General features: G+C 42.3%; 1 long non-coding RNA gene across 1 annotated transcript; it reads left to right on the top strand.

The window, feature by feature from the left end:
* The first annotated feature begins 1,447 nt into the window (after nucleotides 1-1,447).
* LOC143930345 (uncharacterized) lies at nucleotides 1,448-10,362 on the top strand. The gene is made up of 2 exons (XR_013262759.1): nucleotides 1,448-1,938; nucleotides 8,604-10,362. It is a non-coding gene; the product is annotated as an uncharacterized LOC143930345 (long non-coding RNA).
* The last annotated feature ends 397 nt before the right edge of the window (nucleotides 10,363-10,759 follow it).

The following is a 10,759-nucleotide window of genomic DNA, read 5'->3' on the forward strand; positions in this document are numbered from 1 at the left end:
GCACTAGTTATTTTACAAAAATAGAGTAGCATACGGATTGAAAATGACCAGGAAATAAATAAGTTGGCCCTGCGCACGTCTTGCTCTGCTTTTAGCTCCCTTGGCCATAAATCTTTTTTGAAGCAGAAATTATACCCTCCTATTACCCTGAAAAGAAGGATGAATCACTATACTGAGACAGGGTCAACATCAATTTATCTGCATAAGTCTTTGTCACTGCAGGTGTCAGGCTCTATCAGCCCAGATAAAGCATATTTGATTTTGCTATTAACTTCAACAGCTTTTTTTTGTTACAATGCTAAAGTCAGGAGAGCTTGAGGTAACTGATCTATAGCCATGTCATTTTTGACAACATATCAGTAGACTAAATAACATTTTTGGACAAATGGAACATAATAATAAAGAGGAATGCTCTTCCAGACTTCAGAAAATGGATACTGTTTAGAGAAACTCAAAAGCAATAAAGTATTTGTAAAACTGTGGCCAAAAGTATGCACAGGCAGCATGGGATTTGTGGCAATGAAATTTAGACCCAGCTATTCAGGAGGAGGCTGATTTTTTTTTTTTTAAAGCATTCCACATTTCTTATTAAAAGTTTAGAATGACTGATTGATGAGTTGGTGGCATTATTATGGGTCTCTGTCACTTTTAATAATTAACATGTGAAAGGTGAACAAAGTGAAACCGGGATTTTCAGCCTGGTTATTATTTATAGCAGCTACTAGTATTGTAGACCAAGTACTGCATCTTATGATATGCCACCCTACTCCCTCTCAGGAACATAAATATATGGCAGTAATACAGATTTCCATCTTTGTCTCAGAGTGAGAGGACTGTGCTTTTAGCTTTTCTAATACCTCTGAAATAGAGCAGAACTGGGCAATTATTCAACACAAGCAAGACTAACCAAAATATGTTCAACAAGGGAGCTTTTAGAGATGTGGTCACAGTTTGAAATATTAGCTCTACAGTATGCCAACTGTTGAGTTTTGTAAAGGTAAAAGACAAGTAAATAACATACGACAAAATGGATTCTAGGATTTTTTTTTATTTTACCCCATAATTTGTTCAGTATCAAAACATAAAAGGGTTTAAGCATAGCTCCCAACTGTCCATGATTTTGAGGGACTATCCCTTATTTGGAACAATGCCCCTCGGTCCCTCTTTCCTCCTCATTTGTCCCTCATTTTGGTCGGATCTATATATTGTATATAAAATGCACTTTTTATCTATCAAAAAGTGTTTTCACTTTTTTACAGTTCACAATTACATTATCTAATCCTCTCCAGAATCTTCACTTACATGTCCTATTTTCCTGTGTATAGTAATCACTTTTCATACAAGTAAAATAAAAAGTACTTTCTGCTTTGGCATGCAGTATCATGCATGTTCTCTAGGTCTCAGAAAGGAAATAAATCAATTGAAGGTGAAATGTGACATGCTATGTGAAGGGATATTTAGCTTAACCGCTTTCATTCTTTAAGAAATTTAGTTTCCATTTTGTGTCTCTCTCTAACATCCACCTCACAAAATGTATGCTCAAGTTTTGCTACTCTAGTTTCGTTTCCCATGTTACTGTTATCTTCTTTCAGTTGTTTCGTTTCTTGGAAAGCACATGATTTTGAGGAATTGCTAGTTTCACTTTTATTGTAGGCTGTACTTGTATATGATTGGATAATCTGTATGACACATTCAAAGGGTGGTACTTTCTGAAAGCCCCCTTTAAATATTCACACCAAAGAATAAAGATTAGATTTGCTCGGAGAGACTTTGTTGTTTTGTGTCATTGTCTCAATGGGCTAATCTCCCAGGCCTGTGTGGGGATTGAACGTCACACTTTGACAGACATGAAGGGGTTAAGAAATCACCTTTAGACAATCTACATTTTCCTTCAGTTTGGGGGCTTGTCCGGGATCGATTATAATATATGTCTATATGGTGAGTTGAATTGATATATGTATTTCTCACTGTGACATCTATTCAGAAATCGTTCTTTGAACCTGAAAATTTATGTAGAAGTTGTTTTCAGACCTCGTTCATAAGTTTAACTGCTCTGAGAAGCAGTAAAAAAAGCTGTTCTGAGTTAACAGTGATAAAGCCTTGGGTGGGCTTTAATGGACTCTGAGAAGTTCATTTAATAGGACTGCTTTAAGAAGCAGCACCTGTTCCCGTGTGAACAGGTAGAGAAGCCTTGGGTGGGCTTTAATGGACTCCGAGAAGTTAATTTAATAAGACTGCTTTAAGAAGCAGCACTTGTTCCCGTGTGAACAAGGAGAAAGCTCTGGGGGGGCTTTCACGGACTCTGAGAAGTTCATAGGAAAATGATTTATGCAGTACTGTAATTATAAAAAAAAGTCTGCTAAAGTGTGACGGACAAAACCCTTCTCTTTGCTTATCTTCCTATCGCCTGTAGAAGTTTATAAGATGATCTGTTAACTGTTTGTGTGGAATTTGTCAGCGTTGTAAGGTAAGACAACGCTTTCCACTGCACTGTGTTATAAGGGTACGTAAATAAAAGGCGACAGACGCATCTTGCGGTGAACTCCCGGCTCCTTTTTGTGATTGATGGAAGTTCCCCAACCGAAACGTAGAGCGATGCTACAGTATCCGGTTATGTATTTATGTTTTCTCTTAATGATTTACATATGAATGCTTTGATTCTAATGTATGAGATAGTGAGCATAGTAGCAGTGTTAATAACACTCTCTTAAGGTAATACATAAATTGGCATAGTCGGTAGTATACTCTGAGGCTAACTTTTGATCAAAACATGCTATTTGAATAATTATTTTTGCTACTGACATTTCTTGCACATGGGAAGCCAGGTGCAAAATTTGGACATTTGGCTTTTTGCCAACAGGGTTCAAGTGCTAATATCTCACTGACCGTAATAGATAGTGAGGAATTGTTTGCGACATTGGTACTACAGGAATTGAAAGTAGTGTTTGAACCTGTTGGCACTCTGCCAAAAATTTGAAATATAAACAAAAATTGTTTGGTTATAAAAATAAGAAAAGTAATAACGCACAAAGCTTGCTTGTGATCAGGGGAACCTCTGGCCATAAGGAGTGCTTATTGGCATTTTGCCAAGAAGAAAAAAATAAAATAAAATAAAAAGTCAAGGAAATAAAAGTCAGAATGTTTAGAAAGAAAAATAAGGATGAAAATAAACATGGCCATCGGGTCCTTCCCGGCAGGGAAGACCCCGGGGCCGGATGGGCTACCCATAGAGTATTATAGAGCCCACGTAGAACTACTTGCCCCCAGATTGGCTCAGATGTATCGTGCATGTCTTCAACAGGGCTCCCTGCCCCCTTCTATGAGAGAGGCCCATATTGTCCTCATTCCAAAGCCTAATAAGGACCCCAAACAGTGTGCCTCTTACAGGCCGATAGCACTCCTCAATTGTGATTTAAAAATATTGACCAAAATACTGGCCATTAGACTTAATAAAGTAATCAAATCTCTGATTGATTCTGATCAAACTGGCTTTATGCCAGGTAGGTCCACGGATATCAATATCCGTAGACTGTTTTCCAACATACATGCCCCCCATGATAATCAAGGCATTAGGACTATTCCCACCCTTGATATGGAAAAGGCATTTGATATGGTGGAATGGGTGTATCTGTGGGAGGTGCTTAGAAGAATGGGTTTCCCACTGCGGTTTATTGCCTGGATACGCACACTGTACACCGGCCCCCTGGCATGCATTAAATTGAATGGCTCCCTGTCTCCTTCGTTCCCCCTGCAGAGGGGCACCAGGCAGGGATGCCCTCTCTCCCCGGCCTTGTTTGCCCTAGCCATGGAACCTATTGCTGAGGCTCTCAGGAGTTTGGCTGGGGTCCGTGGTCTTCGGGTGGGCTGGCTGGAGGAGAGAGTGGCTCTCTATGCAGACGATCTTCTGCTTTTTTTGAACGATCCTGGTGACTCCTTGCAGGGCGCACTCGGGATTATGGATGCCTTCTCTGTCTTCACCGGGTTGAAGGTGAATTGGCATAAATCTCAACTCTTCCCGGTGGACGAGGGGGCCAGGACCTCTCCATCCTCTACCACGCTTCAGTGGGTGGATAGGTTTACCTACTTGGGTATTATTATCTCAAGGGAGAGCAGGGACTTTGTTCGGCTCAATCTTGAACCTGTTCTGGTAGGGATCAGGTCCAGATTGAAGGCATGGGGCAATCTTCCCCTCTCCCTTGTAGGTCGCATCAACCTTCTAAAAATGAAGATTCTCCCCACACTTACGTATATCTTTAGGAACTCTCCACAATGGCTGACTAAAACCTTCTTTAACTCCCTGAGGCAACTTTTCCTCTCCTTCATTTGGGGCCCCAAGTCCCCTAGATTCAGATACACCACTCTCACCAGGCCTGTGGGTAATGGGGGGTTGGCTCTTCCTGATTGCCACAAATATTTCTTAGCTACTCAGCTCGTAACCGCCCACTGGTGGTTGCGACCGGACTTGACCAATGCTGCAACGGTCCTGGAGGCAGCTATAGTGAGGTCTTGAGGGGGTTGATATTCAGGGGGCTAAAAACTCCTCACAGCCTCACCCCTTCTATGTGCACCACTATCAGGGCGTGGAGGGTAGGGGAGGCGCTGAGGGCATCCCTGCAGAACTCCTGGTCTCCCCACACCCGCCTGGGGCTGAATCCTAACCTCCCGCAGTTCAATACCATCCCGGACCCGCAGGCCTGGGCCAAATGTAAAATACTGACTCTTGAACATGTCATCACTAACGGGGAACTTACTCCCTTCCATATATATATATATGCCAGCGTGGGCCCATTTTCGATATCTCCAAATAGCGCATGCATATCGATGTCAATTTTTGGGTCAACCGGTTGTGTTAGAATACTCTGAGCTTGAATCCATCCTTCGGGTAAAAGACCTGGAGAAACCCATGTCTCAGATTTATGGGTCCCTGCTGGTTGCTGCCGTCCCCGAGCTGTCCTCCCTCCGCAGGAAATGGGTGGGGGACATACCGGAGTTAGATGACGACGACTGGAGGGAGGTTTGGGACTTTCCATTCTCCCCTTTGGTGTCGGCCAGGGACAAACTGGTCCAATACAAAATTGTTCACAGGGCCCACTATACGCCCCACAGATTGCATCAGATGTCGCCGACGCATTCCTCGGCGTGCTGGCGATGCTCCTATCAGCCAGGAGACTTCATTCACATTTTCTGGACTTGTCCAGCGATTGGGGGTTACTGGAAGGAGGTTCTCCTGGTGATCGGCAAGACTACTAAGATTAGTATCCCTTATGACCCTAAATATTGCCTGCTGGGGCTAGTGGAGCAGATGTCGATCCTCAGAGCTAGAAAAACACTTATATCCTTGTTATTGTACTATGCACGAAAGGCCATCACCATGACATGGAAGCAATCGTCTCCCCCCTCTATTAAATTCTGGAAAAACCTGGTGAATGCTAGTTTACCCCTCTATAAGGCCACCTACTCGAGCAGGGGTTGCCCGCAAAAATTTGAGAAGGTGTGGACCTGCTGGTTGGATGATAACACTACGGCAACTGATGTAGTGTTTAATCCATAATTCTTCATTAAGCTCATAGTGGGACGATAGGTTGACCCAATTGTTACTATGATATTCTATCCTGTCTTTATATCACAAACAATCCTCCTGTAATACCCTCTCCCCACATTGGGGTATAGCTAGTTAAGGTTGTGTTTGTTTTACGTTGCCCTGCTGCGGCCTGTTGCTGCATCAGGAACCGACTGTATGTTATGAGAATGTGTCCGTAGGTGGCCGGTTGCCGCATTTGGAGGCTTGCCCCTGCGTGGGTAATGTTTGGCCCCTGCGTGGGCAATTTGTATGCCTTTGAAAACTCAATAAAAATTATATTTGAAAAAAAAAAAGGATGAAAATAAACATGCTGTGGAGATCCCCGGTTGGACCGAGGCTCCCTATAGCATCCTAGCCACAACATTGTCCACGATGGGTTTAACAGAGACATGAGAGTGTGGATTTAAGGGTTAAATCAACATTTTCTATGCATGTACCATGCGCCCCCCTCCTCCCCCTTACATTCCACAACCAGATAAGAGTTTCATGAAAGACTTCATTACATGAGGACACACAGTAAATATCAGAGTGGGCTACAAGCACAATAACTGATTTCTGACAGCGAAGGATGCTGCAGGATGTTTTGACATTCTTAAGCAAACACCAGTGCAGACACATTATCAAAATGATTTCTCAGGAAATAAAAGGGATAACTTTTATAAAAGGGAGGGGGCAAGGACAAAGAGGGGGTTACACACAGAGACAACCAAGAGGGAAATTGTCTCGCCCTACATTAACATTAACCCAGTAAGAAGGCAAATGGTGACTATAGGTTTGTACAAGACCTAAGGGCCATCAATAGCCTAATGGTACCGATTGCCCCAATAGTGCCTGATGTGTCATCAATACTGCCATACCACAGGATGCAGAGTATTTTACTGTGATTGATTTATTGAATGCTTTTTTTATTTCCGTCCCTGTGGATGAGGAGACACAGCCAATCTTTGCTTTCTAACAAACATATATGGTGTAGAATGCCCCAGGGCTATGTAGACTCCTCTGCAGTCTATCCCATTGTCCTCCAAACTACTCTCAGAGCTTGGATACCAGGACACTGTTCATCCCTGCTGCAGTATGTGGCTCCTCATCTGCAGTTCTACTCGGTGGCCGCCCTGGAGGATGGGAGGGATCTTTTGAAATGTTTTTTTGAAAGTGGTCACAAAGTGTCAAAGAAATGATTGCAATGGTGTCAGGAAATGGTTGCATATCTTGGTTGTGTACTCTCAAAAGGAGAAAGGAAAGTCAATCACAAAAGAGCTATGGTTCTTGTGGGTCTGCCCCGCCCACTTACTAAGAAAGACATGCTTACCTTTCTTGGTATGATTGGTTACTGCCGCCAATGAATACCTGACTGTTCCTACTATGACAATCTCCTGAGACAAGCCATAGGTTCAGACATGCCAGACTGTATAAAATGGTCAGATGAAATGTGCAATGCTTTTGTGTATTTGAAAAATGCTATGGTAATGGCTCCAGGGCTCGGCCTCCCTAATTATGGAAAAAAAAATGTTTTATTTGTTTGCAAGGGAAAATTGTAAGACTTTGTCAGGTGTCCTCGCTCAGGAACATGGAGGCAATTTGCGCCCTATTGTTTTTTTTCCTCAAAGATGGTTCCGGTGCAGGTTCAGGGCATGCCTGTGTGTCTCAGAGCTCTCGTGTCCTGTGTGATGATGGTTCAGATGACCACTTCTTTCACTCTGGGGCAGGACACGACACTTCACACCACCAACAATGTATCAATCCTATTGAAAAATGTACATACACAGCACATGTCTGCTCAGAGGTTGAGTGGCTATGAGGTGATCGTGCTGTCTAATCCAAAATTGCACATCAAATATGCTTCTCCCACTGCAGGACCAGCACCAATCTTAAATGCCCTTTAGAATTAAAAGGAGAGCAGGATGAGGTTGTGCCACAACATGATTGCATAAACCTCATTCACCAAGACACATCACCCAGGTCTGATTTATCTTTCACAGCACTGCAGAGCACACACAGGCCAACCAACAGATAGCCAAGGGAAATGCTCTGGCTGGTTTAGCTGCTAAACAAGCTGCTATTTCACAAAATGCACAGATCTAAATGCCCATGCTAGCCCCAGAATTGCCCTTCTATGATCAGGATCTTTCAGATTTGCAGGGATGTGCAGAAGAAGCTGATCTTAGGGATTGGGACAAAATAGGTGTGCAGAAAGATCCAAAGACTGGACTTCTCTGCAAAGAGGGGAAGCCATGTATACCCAGTAGCTAGTGCATCACTTTTTATTTCCCAGTACCATGGAATAGGTCACAGAGGCTGGAAGGCCACTTGTGAACTATTGGAGAAAGATTTTTATTTTCCAGAACTTTCCTGAAGGATTAAAGATTATGTATCAAGATGCATCACATGTATCAGGAGCAACCCACACAAGGCCAAACACTCCTTTTACACATTTGCAGATTGACTTCACACACATGCCCAAACTAGGCAAAAGACAGAAATATCTTTTGGTAATTGTGAACATTTTCTCAAGATGAGTTGAACTTTTTGTAACCACAAAAGAAGATGCACAAACAGTAGTGAGGATCCTCATTCAGGAAATCATTCCTCGATGGGGATGCCCACTTCAAATAAACTCAGACAATGGACCTTGTATCAAGGGTCTGCCAGGACTTGGTAAAAACTCTCAAGATAGAATGGTAGTTTCACATTCCCTACCACCCTCAAAATTCAGGGATAATAGAATGAACAGAACAATTAAAAAGACAAAATAAGAAAGGCCACAGGAGGAACATTTGCCAACTGGAAGAAGGTCCTCACAGCAGTCCTGGCAGAAATAAGAATGACCCCTTCCAAGACAACAGGGTATTCACCTTTTGAAGTCTTGATGGGTCTACCTTTCCCCACCCCATAGGCCAGAGCACCTTTAATGATAGAAAAGGGAGATTTAGACTTAATACAGGAAGAATATGTAAGGAAATTGGTTGAAACATTCGATACAGTTGAGAGAAATGTTGCTCGCACCTCTCCTTTTTCTTCACAGGAAGCTACTCACCTCTTTAAGGTGGGAGACACCGTGGTGGCCCAAGGCCCAGTAGCTGAACAGAAGTAAGAAGAGTATCCCTTTGGACCTCCTACCACAGTGGTTGCAGTGAACAGAACAGCCATCCCAGTGGAAAATTGCCAGTCCTGGATCCATGCCAACAGAGTGAAAAAGGTTGCCCAAAGCCCCAAGAGCTGGAAGGAGATCTTGGATACAGGAGGCCCTCAAGCAGAAGTCCAAGCAGAGGAAGGAGGAGTTCCTGGGAAAGCAGGTCCGGCCAGAGAAGATGACCTCACTTATTTCACCAAAGACTTCTGGCAAGGCATTTTGCCTCCTGATCCTGATCTCTCTGACAGTGTTCCTACCCACCTGAAGATTTGGGTGCAATTAAAAGTATCTGTGGGAACACACACACACACACACACACACACACACAAACACACAAGAGAGCATTACAGTGACACAAGCTAGAATCAAGAGAGAGACTGGAGATAGTTTTACTGATAAGATGCTTTTGCTGAAATTTAAGTATGCTTATGCTCGGGAAAAAATCAGGGTATGAAGAATGTAGGATATGTAACAAATTACATCCTAGCACTGCCTGAATTTCCCTTTTGTCTGTACCTTTAAATATTTCCTCCTTTCTCAAGGAGACTCCTCCTCCTGTATTCCTGACTAACATATCCACTCTGTACATAAACAACTTTGTTACCTTTCCAATAGCAGGTAGAAGTAATTCCCCTGATTGGTGTTTTAATTTAGGGAATGAGACACAGACTAGGCCTTCTTTCTGCAGCAGGTCAATATTTAACATCAAGATGTGGGAATGCCTGCTCACTGTTTCAAGTATCTGACCCAGGGCTAAACTGTACTTTGCATAACTTTTCTTCTTTCCCTAAAAATGTAGGTGAAATATTGCACCAATAATCGTGACACAGGACAAGTACACTCATGAGATTGTCGCTAAGAGACCTTTTGCACTAGGACAAAGTATTTATGTATGTTGTGGGAAAGTGTGTTATCCCTGGGTGCCCCTTCATATTAAGGGATGGTGTTACCTTGCATACTTGGTACCTGTCATGGGAGTGGTAGGGGATGATAAAAGGGGACATCCCTTAGAGGTCAGCTCCAGCAGGAAGCTAGGGACATTGCTAAACCATGGAGCCCATTTGCCAATGCAGAATTTGGGCTTGGAGGTATATTTTAATGGTTAAAAGACATTGTCCTTGTTATTGCTATGATGATATTTATCCTTGCTCCGATTCTTTACCTCTGCTTTAAGTGTTGCACTTGCATAGTTGCACGCCTTCAATCTCCCGATAAGGTTCTATCCTACATGACATACATGAAGAGTCATCAGGCAATCAACGCCACAACACCAAAGTAGTATTAAGACACAACATAGAATGTAGAGATCATCTTATATGATCTAAGAGGGGATTGAAGGGATATTTAGCTTAACCGCTTTCATTCTTTAAGAAATTTAGTTTCCATTTTATGTCTCTCTCTAACATCCACCTCACAAAATGTATGCTCAAGTTTTGCTACTCTAGTTTCGTTTCCCATGTTACTGTTATCTTCTTTTAGTTGTTTCGTTTCTTGGAAAGCACATGATTTTGAGGAATTGCTAGTTTCACTTTTATTGTAGGCTGTACTTGTATATGATTGGATAATCTGTATGACACGTTCAAAGGGTGGTACTTTCTGAAAGCCCCCTTTAAATATTCACACCAAAGAATAAAGATTAGATTTGCTCGGAGAGACTTTGTTGTTTTGTGTCATTGTCTCAATGGGCTAATCTCCCAGGCCTGTGTGGGGATTGAACGTCACACTTTGACAGACATGAAGGGGTTAAGAAATCACCTTTAGACAATCTACATTTTCCTTCACTATGCTTTCACATCTTAATTTAGTTCACATATCACCATATACAGGTGCAGCTCAAAAAATTTGAACATCATCAAAAAGTTAATTTCAGTAATTCAATTCAAAAATGTAAAATCATTATATACTGTACATGCATTACACACAGGGTGATATATTTCAAGCATTTCTTTCTTTGAGTTACAGCTAGTGAAAACCCAAAATTCAGTACCTCAAAAAATGTGATTGTTACATAAAACCAAGAAAGAAAAAGGGATTTTTAATACAGAAAT

The sequence above is a fragment of the Lithobates pipiens genome, unplaced genomic scaffold (genome assembly GCF_037356315.1).
Source record: "Lithobates pipiens isolate NorthernLeopardFrog02 unplaced genomic scaffold, aLitPip1_a1.2 Scaffold_25, whole genome shotgun sequence".
Taxonomy (NCBI): Eukaryota; Metazoa; Chordata; class Amphibia; order Anura; family Ranidae; genus Lithobates; species Lithobates pipiens.